Below are 11,737 nucleotides of genomic sequence, written 5' to 3'. Positions count from 1 at the left end.
ATTCAATTCTAGACACACCGAAGAGATCAAATCCTCTCCAATTCCACAAAAGGCTTTAGTGATTAGCGAGAGAGATTTGCCGTGTTCTTTTGAGCTCTTGCGCTTGGATTGCTTCTTTTCTTTCTCACTTGCTCTTGTGATCAACACTCAATTGTAATCAAGGCAAGAGGCACCAATTGTGTGGTGGCCCTTGCGGGGAAGTTTTATTCCCGGCTTTGATTTGAGAAGAGAAGCTCACTCGGTCCGAGGGACCGTTTGAGAGAGGGAAGGGTTGAAAGAGACCCGGCCTTTGTGGCCTCCTCAACGGGGAGTAGGTTTGCGAGAACCGAACCTCGGTAAAACAAATCCGCGTGTCACACTCTTCATTTGCTTGTGATTTGTTTTGCGCCCTCTCTCGCGGACTCGTTTACATTTCTAACGCTAACCCGGCTTGTAGTTGTGTTTATATTTGTAAATTTCAGTTTCGCCCTATTCACCCCCCCCCTCTAGGCGACTATCAATTGGTATCAGAGCCCGGTTCTTCATTAGAGCCTAACCACTCGAAGTGATGTCGGGAGATCACGCCAAGAAGGAGATGGAGACCGGCGAAAAGCCCACTACAAGCCACGGGAGCACTTCATCGGAAGAATCCCGCACCAAGAGGAAGGAGAAGAAGAAGAGCTCCTCCAACAAAGGGAAGGAGAAGAAATCTTCTTCTCACCACAAAGAGAAGAAGGAAAAATCTTCTTCCCACAAGCCGCATCGGAGTGGGGACAAGCACAAGAGGATGAGGAAAGTGGTCTACTACGAGACCGACACTTCATCAACATCGACCTCCGGCTCCGATGCACCCTCTGTAACTTCTAAACGCCAAGAGCGTAAGAAGTTTAGTAAGATCCCCTTACACTATCCTCGTACATCTAGACATACTCCATTACTTTCCGTTCCATTAGGCAAACCGCCAACCTTTGACGGTGAAGATTATGCTAGGTGGAGTGATTTAATGAAATTTCATCTAACCTCACTCCACAAAAGTATATGGAATGTTGTTGAGTTTGGAGCACAGGTACCATCCGTAGGGGATGGGGATTATGATGAGGACGAAGTGGCCCAAATCGAGCACTTCAACTCCCAAGCCACAACCATACTCTTGGCCTCTCTAAATAGAGAGGAATACAACAAGGTGCAAGGGTTGAAGAATGCAAAGGAAATTTGGGACCTCCTCAAGACCGCGCACGAGGGTGATGAACTAACAAAGATCACCAAGCGGGAAACGATCGAGGGGGAGCTCGGACGCTTTCGACTTCGCCAAGGGGAGGAGCCACAAGACATGTACAACCGGCTCAAGACCTTGGTGAACCAAGTGCGCAACCTCGGGAGCAAGAAGTGGGACGACCACGAGGTGGTTAAGGTTATTTTAAGATCGCTCATTTTTCTTAACCCCACTCAAGTTCAATTAATTCGTGGTAATCCTAGATATACTCAAATGACCCCCGAGGAAGTTATCGGGAATTTTGTGAGCTTTGAATGTATGATTAAATGATCAAAGAAGATCAACGAGCTTGACGAACCTTCCACGTCCGAGGCGCAACCAGTGGCCTTCAAGGCGACGGAGGAGAAGAAGGAGGAGTCTACACCAAGTAGACAACCAATTGACGCCTCCAAGCTCGACAATGAGGAGATGGCTTTAATCATCAAAAGCTTTCGCCAAATCCTCAAGCAACGGAAGGGGAAAGACTACAAATCTCGTTCCAAGAAGGTTTGCTACAAGTGTGGTAAGCCCGGTCACTTTATCGCTAAATGTCCATTATCAAGTGACAGTGACAGGGACAACGACAAGAAGGGCAAGAGAAGAGAAAAGAAGAGGTACCACAAGAAGAGGGGCGGCGATGCCCACGTGTGCCGCGAGTGGGACTCTGACGAGAGCTCCACCAAGTCCTCCTCCGACGAGGACGCCGCCAACATCGCCGTCACCAAGGGGCTTCTCTTCCCCAACGTCGGCCACAAGTGCCTCATGGCAAAGGACGACAAAAGGAAGAAGGTAAAATCAAGATCCTCCACTAAATATGAAACCTCTAGTGATGAGGATGATGCTAGCAATGAGGAGGATAACTTGCGCGTTCTTTTTGCCAACCTTAACATGGAACAAAAGGAAAAACTAAATGAGCTAATTAGTGCCATCCATGAAAAGGATGACCTCTTGGACTCCCAAGAGGACTTCCTAATCAAGGAAAATAAAAAGCATGTTAAGGTTAAAAATGCGTATGCTCTAGAGGTAGAAAAATGTGAAAAATTGTCTAGTGAGCTAAGCACTTGCCATGAGACCATTAACAATCTTAGAAATGAAAATGCTAGATTAATTGCTAAGGTTGATTCTCATGTTTGTATTGATTCAATTCCCGATCTTAGAAATGATAATGATGATTTGCTTACTAAGATTAAGGAATTGAATGATTCTCTTGCTAGCCTTAGAGTAGAAAATGATAATTTGATTGCTAAGGCTAAAGATTTTGATGTTTGCAAAGCTACTATTTCCAACCTTAGAACTAAAAATGATTTATTACATGCTAAGGTTGTAGAATTGAAATCTTGCAAACCCTCTACATCTAATGTTGAACATGTTACTATTTGTACTAGATGTAGAGATATTGATGTTAATGCTATTCATGATCACATGTCTTTAATTAAACAACAAAATGATCATATAGCAAAATTAGATGCTAAAATTGCCGAGCATAACTTGGAAAATGAAAAGTTTAAATTTGCTAGAAGTATGCTCTATAATGGGAGACGCCCGGGCATCAAGGATGGCATTGGCTTTCAAAGAGGAGACAATGTCAAACTTAATGCCCCTCCTAAAAATTTGTATAACTTTGTTAAGGGCAAGGCTCCCATGCCTCAGGATAACGAGGGTTACATTTTGTACCCTGCCGGTTATCCCGAGAGCAAAATTAGGAGAATTCACTCTAGGAAGTCTCACTCTGGCCCTAACCATGCGTTTATGTATAAGGGTGAGACATCTAGTTCTAGGCAACCAACCCGTGCTAAGTTGCCTAAGAAGAAAACTCCTAATGCATCAAATGATCATGCTATTTCATTTAAAACTTTTGATGCTTCTTATGTGCTTACTAACAAATCCGGCAAGGTAGTTGCCAAGTTTGTTGGGGGCAAACACAAGGGCTCTAAGACTTGTGTTTGGGTACCCAAAGTTCTTGTGTCTAATGCCAAAGGACCCAAAACCGTTTGGGTACCTAAAGTCAAGAACTAAAATTGTTTTGTAGATTTATGCATCGGGGGGCTCAAGTTGGATACTCGACAGCGGGTGCACAAACCACATGACATGGGAGAAGAAGATGTTCTCCTCATATGAGAAAAACCAAGATCCCCAAAGAGCGATCACATTCGGGGATGGAAATCAAGGTTTGGTCAAAGGTTTGGGTAAAATTGCTATTTCACCTGACCATTCCATTTCCAATGTTTTTCTTGTTGATTCATTAGATTACAATTTGCTTTCCGTTTCTCAATTATGTCAAATGGGCTACAACTGTCTATTTACTGATGTAGGTGTTACTGTCTTTAGAAGAAGTGATGATTCAATAGCATTTAAGGGAGTGTTAGAGGGTCAGCTATACTTGGTAGATTTTGATAGAGCTGAACTCGACACTTGCTTGGTTGCTAAGACTAACTTGGGTTGGCTCTGGCACCGCCGACTAGCCCATGTTGGAATGAAGAATCTTCATAAGCTTCTAAAGGGGGAACACATTTTAGGACTAACCAATGTTCATTTTGAGAAAGACAGGATTTGTAGTGCCTGCCAAGCCGGGAAGCAAGTTGGCACTCATCATTCGCACAAGAACATCATGACTAGTGACAGGCCACTGGAGCTCCTACATATGGACCTATTCGGCCCGATCGCTTACATAAGCATCGGCGGGAGTAAGTACTGTCTAGTTATTGTGGATGATTATTCTCGCTTCACTTGGGTGTTCTTTTTGCAGGAAAAATCTCATACCCAAGAGACCTTAAAGGGATTCTTGAGACGGGCTCAAAATGAGTTCGGCTTAAGGATCAAGAAAATTAGAAGCGACAACGGGACGGAGTTCAAGAACTCTCAAATTGAAGGCTTCCTTGAGGAGGAGGGCATCAAGCATGAGTTCTCCTCTCCCTATACGCCACAACAAAATGGTGTAGTGGAGAGGAAGAATCGAACTCTATTGGACATGGCAAGAACCATGCTGGATGAGTACAAGACTTCGGATCGGTTTTGGGCCGAGGCGGTCAACACCGCTTGCTACGCCATCAACCGGTTGTATCTACACCGAATCCTCAAGAAGACATCATATGAACTCCTAACCGGTAAAAAGCCCAATATTTCATATTTTAGAGTTTTTGGTAGCAAATGCTTTATTCTTGTTAAAAGAGGTAGAAAATCTAAATTTGCTCCTAAAACGGTAGAAGGCTTTTTACTAGGATATGACTCAAACACAAGGGCATATAGAGTTTTTAACAAGTCCTCAGGACTAGTTGAAGTTTCTTGTGACGTTGTGTTTGATGAGACTAACGGCTCTCAAGTAGAGCAAGTTGATCTTGATGAGATAGGTGAAGAACAGGCTCCATGCATAGCGTTAAGGAACATGTCCATTGGGGATGTGTGTCCTAAAGAATCCGAAGAGCCTCCACAAGCACAAGATCAACCATCCTCCTCCACGCAAGCATCTCCACCAACTCAAAATGAGGATGAGGCTCAAGTTGATGAAGTAGAAGATCAAGCAAATGAGCCACCTCAAGATGACAGCAATGATCAAGGGGGAGATGCAAATGATCAAGACAAGGAGGATGAAGAGCAAAGGCCGCCACACCCAAGAGTCCACCAAGCAATCCAACGGGATCACCCCGTCAACACCATCCTCGGCGACATTCATAAGGGGGTAACTACTCGATCTCGGGTTGCACATTTTTGTGAGCATTACTCTTTTGTTTCCTCTATTGAGCCACACAGGGTAGAGGAAGCACTCCAAGATGCGGATTGGGTGATGGCGATGCAAGAGGAGCTCAACAATTTCACAAGGAACGAGGTATGGCACTTAGTTCCACGCCCTAACCAAAATGTTGTAGGAACCAAGTGGGTCTTCCGCAACAAACAAGACGAGCATGGTGTGGTGACAAGGAACAAAGCTCGACTTGTGGCCAAGGGTTACTCCCAAGTCGAAGGTTTGGATTTCGGTGAAACCTATGCACCCGTAGCTAGGCTTGAGTCAATTCGCATATTATTAGCCTATGCTACTTACCATGGCTTTAAGCTTTATCAAATGGACGTGAAAAGTGCCTTCCTCAATGGACCAATCAAGGAAGAGGTCTATGTTGAGCAACCTCCCGGCTTTGAAGACAGTGAGTATCCTAACCATGTCTATAAGCTCTCTAAGGCGCTTTATGGGCTCAAGCAAGCCCCAAGAGCATGGTATGAATGCCTTAGAGATTTTCTTATTGCTAATGGCTTCAAAGTCGGAAAGGCCGATCCTACACTCTTTACTAAATCTCTTGAAAATGACTTGTTTGTATGCCAAATTTATGTTGATGATATTATATTTGGGTCTACTAACGAGTCTACATGTGAAGAGTTTAGTAGGATTATGACACAGAAATTCGAAATGTCTATGATGGGGGAGTTGAAGTATTTCTTAGGATTCCAAGTGAAGCAACTCCAAGAGGGCACCTTCATTAGCCAAACGAAGTACACTCAAGACATTCTAAACAAGTTTGGGATGAAGGATGCCAAGCCCATCAAGACACCCATGGGAACCAATGGGCATCTCGACCTCGACACGGGAGGTAAGTCCGTGGATCAAAAGGTATACCGGTCGATGATAGGTTCTTTGCTATATTTGTGTGCATCTCGATCGGACATTATGCTTTCCGTATGCATGTGTGCAAGATTCCAAGCCGACCCTAAGGAAGCTCACCTTATGGCCGTAAAACGAATCTTGAGATATTTGGCTTATACTCCTAAGTTTGGGCTTTGGTATCCTAGGGGATCCACATTTGATTTAATTGGATATTCGGATGCCGATTGGGCGGGGTGTAAAATCAATAGGAAGAGCACATCGGGGACTTGCCAGTTCTTGGGAAGATCCATGGTGTCTTGGGCTTCAAAGAAGCAAAATTCGGTCGTTCTTTCCACCGCCGAAGCCGAGTACATTGCCGCAGGACATTGTTGTGCGCAATTGCTTTGGATGAGGCAAACTCTGCGGGACTACGGTTACAAATTAACCAAAGTCCCTTTGCTATGTGATAATGAGAGTGCAATCAAGATGGCGGATAATCCCGTCGAGCATAGTCGCACTAAACACATAGCCATTCGGTATCATTTTCTTAGGGATCACCAACAAAAGGGAGATATCGAGATTTCATATATTAATACTAAAGATCAATTAGCCGATATCTTTACCAAGCCTCTTGATGAACAATCCTTTAACAAACTTAGGCATGAGCTCAATATTCTTGATTCTAGGAACTTCTTTTGTTAAAATGCACACATTGCTCTTCTATATACCCTTGATCATGTCTCTTTCATATGCTATGACTAATGTGTTTTTCAAGTCTATTTCAAACCAAGTCATAGGTGTATTGAAAGGGAATTGGAGTCTTCGGCGAAGACAAAGGCTTCCACTCCGTAACTCATCCTTCGCCGTCGCTCAAAGAGACTCTCCATCTTTGGGGGAGAGAGCAAAAGGACTTCGTCTTTGGTATAATCTTAACTCATTTATTTATGACCAAAGGGGAAGATAGCACTTCGTGGGCTCTAATGATTCCGTTTTTGGCGATTCATGCCAAAGGGGGAGAAAGTATGAGCCCAAAGCAAAAGGACCGCACCACCACCTATTTCAAAAACTTCGTGTTTTCCAAGAATATTATCAATTGGTATCCTATTGTGTTCAAAAAGGGGAGAAAGTAGTATTTCAAAAATGATATATCAAAACTCTCTTGAACACTAAGAGGAGGATCTCATTTAGGGGGAGTTTTGTTTAGTCAAAGGAAAAGCATTTGAAACAGGGGGAGAAAATTTCAAATCTTGAAAATGCTTCTCAAAATCGTATTCATTTGCCTTTGACTATTTGCAAAAGAACTTTGAAAAAGATTTACAAAAGAGTTTGCAAAAACAAAACATGTGGTGCAAGTGTGGTCCAAAATGTTAAATAAGAAAGAAACGATCCATGCATATCTTGTAAGTATTTAGATTGGCTCAATTCCAAGCAACATTTACACTTACATTATGCAAACTAGTTCAGTTATGCACTTCTATATTTGCTTTGGTTTGTGTTGGCATCGATCAACAAAAAGGGGGAGATTGAAAGGGAATTAGGCTTACACCTAGTCCCTAATTAATTTTGGTGGTTGAATTGCCCAACACAAATCATTGGACTAACTAGTTTGCTCAAGTGTATAGATTATACAGGTGTAAAAGGTTCACACTCAGCCAATAAAAAGATCAAGTTTTGGATTCAACAAAGGAGCAAAGAGGCAACCGAAGGCACCTCTGGTCTGGGGGCACCGGACTGTCCGGTGTACACCGGACAGTGTCCGGTGCACCAGAGGACTCCAACTCGAACTCGCTACCTTCGGGAATTTCTTAGGCCGGCGCGCTATAATTCACCGGACTGTCCGGTGTACACCGGACAGTGTCCGGTGCTCCAAGAAAGCGCGGCCTCCGGAACTCGCCAGCCTCGGGAACGCGCAGCAGCCGCTCCGCTATAATTCACTGGACATGTCCGGTGTGCACCGGACTGTCCGGTGTACCAGCGGAGCAATGGCTATTTCGGCGCCAACGGCTACCTGCAACGCATTAAATGCGCGCGCAGCGCGCGCAGAAGGCAGGCGCGCCCATACTGGCGCACCGGACAATGAACAGGAGATGTCCGGTGTGCACCGGACATCCAGGCGGGCCCAGAAGTCAGAAGCTCCAACGGTCAGAATCCAACGGCAGTGATGACGTGGCGGGGGCACCGGACATGTCCGGTGCGCCATCGAACAGACAACCTCCACCAACGGTCAAGTTTGGTGGTTGGGGCTATAAATACCCCAACCACCGCCACATTCATTGTATCCAAGTTTTCCACTTCTCAACCACTTACAAGAGCTAGGCATTCAATTCTAGACACACCGAAGAGATCAAATCCTCTCCAATTCCACAAAAGGCTTTAGTGATTAGCGAGAGAGATTTGTCGTGTTCTTTTGAGCTCTTGCGCTTGGATTGCTTCTTTTCTTTCTCACTTGCTCTTGTGATCAACACTCAATTGTAATCAAGGCAAGAGGCACCAATTGTGTGGTGGCCCTTGCGGGGAAGTTTTATTCCCGGCTTTGATTTGAGAAGAGAAGCTCACTCGGTCCGAGGGACCGTTTGAGAGAGGGAAGGGTTGAAAGAGACCCGGCCTTTGTGGCCTCCTCAACGGGGAGTAGGTTTGCGAGAACCGAACCTCGGTAAAACAAATCCGCGTGTCACACTCTTCATTTGCTTGCGATTTGTTTTGCGCCCTCTCTCGCGGACTCGTTTACATTTCTAACGCTAACCCGGCTTGTAGTTGTGTTTATATTTGTAAATTTCAGTTTCGCCCTATTCACCCCCCCCCCCCTCTAGACGACTATCAGTTGTCGCCGGACAGCGAAAATGGATCCCGTCGGGACACCCTCGCCCTCCGTCGTAGATACCGTCGCACCCAGCTCCACCACCCCCGGCCATGGATCCCGTCGGACCTTCCCCTCCTCCACCATGGATCCTGCAGCAGCCAACTCGCCCCCCGCCATAGATCCAGTCGCGGCCTCCTCGCCCTCCGACGTGGACCTCGTCGGAATCGCAGCTGCCTCCACCCGCGCCATGTACCTCGTCGGAGCTACCTCGTCCCCCGCCATAGATCCAGTCGGGGCCTCCTCGGCCTCCGCCATGGATCTCGTCGGATCCACCTCGCCCGCGACAACTCATGGCGTGCGCGGCAAAAACACTGGAGAGCGAACGCGGCAGCCGCACTGGAGGCCCGCGCGGCAGGAGGCTGGGCGCGGGCACGCGTGGCAGGAGGCTGGGGCGCGCGGCAGGAGGCTGGGGCGAGCGCGGCAGCCGCACTGGGAGACGACGACAGCGCGCTCGAAACTGAGAAAGTGAAGAGGCGGAGCAGCAGAGCGACGGAAACGAGACACTGAAGAGACGCGATGAAGAGACGCGAGAATCCCAAAATCAAACAGTGAAAAGGAAGAATCGGACGGTGCACAAGGCGAGCACAAACAGCCAAAGAAACACACGCGCGTACATTAGCTTTTCCCAAAATGAGACGGTTCTAAATCCTTAACTTCGGCGGACCTAAAATATGAACATATTAAACTAGATAAAATTTCGCAACTAATCCAACACAAATCATGTCGACCATACTTTCGGATCTAGAGATATTAAAGAAAAACAAGGCTGATGTAACAGAGCAGTATGACTAGAATTGGTGAAGTTGTAACTTCGTGGTTAACCAAGAACCACAAAAGATTAATTAGTCAAACTTTGTAGATCGCTAACTTGATACCTTAGCAATGGTCTACATGAACTAAATCAAAAGTAGCGGTCTGAATTAACAAATTAATCTAGAATCGAAAGGTAGACATGCAAAGAAAGAGAAACGAGATCGCCACACTAATCTTGCTTAAAAAGTGCTCTCAAAAAGCACCACAAAGAATTCTCCACGAATGACAAGAGTTCTAGATTAAGCCTATTTCAGATATAAGCTAAAACACAAAATTTCTAAAATATCCTATATAGGGGAGAAGAAAAAATAGGACTGGGTTCCAATTCAGCCCAGACCGGCCCCTCCTAGGCCGGATTCACAGGGGCGTCGGCCTCTCGTCGCGCCTGGGCTGGGCCGAACTGGCTCCGAAACACCCCTCATGGCCTCATCTCATCTGACATCTGTGCGCGTGGGATGAGACGCGGCGGCAGGAGCGCCGACCGCGGAAGAGATAAGCCACACCACCGGGCATGTGAGGCGAGTACGTGAATTCGTGAACGGTAAGCCTATAGCCTACACTGTGTCATGCTCAATCGAAACGTCGTTGCGGCAGCACGCTGCACAACCACACCGACACCAGGCCACCAGGAAACAACAGAACTGCCCATGCGGTGACATCACCACGTCCTGTTTCAGTTGACCCGAGTCCGCCACATTGCACCGGCGAAGACCGGGTCGCGAACCACCGCGTAGGGCGCGCTGTCGCTAGCTGTGGCGGGCGGTGGTGCCGTGGTGGTGGCGGTGACGAGCTCATCCTGCCGGCCGGGGCCCCACTACCGGCCGACGTCGTGGACGACTCCCCGGTCGCCAAACACGCCGCGGAACGGCCTCGCCGTGGCCGTCGGCACCGGCACCACGTTCGTTGCAGGCTTGCAGCTCCCCACGTCTGCCCAGCCATGGGCGCTGGTTCTATCCGCCTTCTTTATTGGTGATCCCCGGTGCCCGCCCGCGAGCTGTCCGTCCCCGAGCCCGTCTCCGCCAGCTGCACCAACGCCACGCCGCTCGTCGCGGTGGCCGTGACCAACAGGTGAAAGAAAAAACCGGGTGTCGTGCTCCGAGGACGACGACGGCGAAGCGAGGGTGTGGGACCTCCCCGCGGGCTGGTCCTCGCCAAAAACGTTCTGGGCCATTGGCGTGCTGGTGGTCAAGGCTAGGCTGGCCAGGGGCGGAGGGGAGCGGTTCAGGGTCCACGACGGCGTGGCGCGTACTAGAGCCAGCGAGCAGGGGGAGATGCACCTGATGCTGTGCGCGCGTCGGAGGTTGACAAGGCGACGTCCGTGGACCTGCCCCAGATAAACGCCACCACCTACAGGCGGTGCCTGCGGCTGGTGCTCTCCGGGAGATCAAGGACGTGGCAAATGGCCACTCCGCGCCGCGATGCCGTCAAGGACGGCAACGTTAGCGACTGATCGATCGTCACTGATGATCTGAGTAGAGACTTGGCGACATGCATGTCGAGATTTGGATTGTCCAAGCAAGCATGTAGTTGAACCTGATTATCTATGCAAGCCTTTCTAATTTTTTTTGCCGTGAACACATAAATTGCGCCCGCCGCCACTCTGGTTGTCAGGAAGGAGGGAGTTTCGGCAGTGTTTGCACAACCAAATCAAAAACAACGTCTCACTTGCAACGGTTCCTTTCCAAGGTGATGCAGTTACAGCACCTTCCCTCCATGGCTCCATCCACCCCTGCGCACTGCCCGGCCGCGCGCGCGACTGCTGCGTGCACGCTAGCCCAGCAGCGCCGCGAGCGCGACGTGCACGAGCGTTTCCGCAGCGCCTGGCTGCACCTGCAGGCAGAGGGCGGCCAGCGCGCGCCGCGGCGGATTAATTCGCAGCCGCGCGCGCCCGCGCGCGCGCGGACCCCCCCTCACAACAACAACTGAATTTACAACGGCCAGACGTAACGCGCGGTACGGCGTCCCCCCGTCGCTCTCTGCCGGATATGGCCACTGCCGCGGCGCGGACGCAGGGCCACGTTCTCGGCGCCGTTTCGGGTCGGCGCGCAGTCGCGCACCGAGTAAACACGCTTCCCACGTTCTGCAGGGCAGCAGCGGCAGGCAGGCAGGCAGGCCGTGCCTCACCCCGGTCACCCGGAGAGTTTCGCTTTATTACTTGAGCCCAGACGTTTCGCTGCCACGCCTCACGGACTGCTCACTCTCTCTCTCTCTCTCTCTCTCTCTCTCTCTCTCTCTCTCTCTCTCTCTCTCTCTCTCTCTCTCT

Source organism: Zea mays, chromosome 7 (genome assembly GCF_902167145.1).
Source record: "Zea mays cultivar B73 chromosome 7, Zm-B73-REFERENCE-NAM-5.0, whole genome shotgun sequence".
Lineage (NCBI taxonomy): Eukaryota > Viridiplantae > Streptophyta > Magnoliopsida > Poales > Poaceae > Zea > Zea mays.
This window is presented reverse-complemented; position numbering follows the sequence as displayed.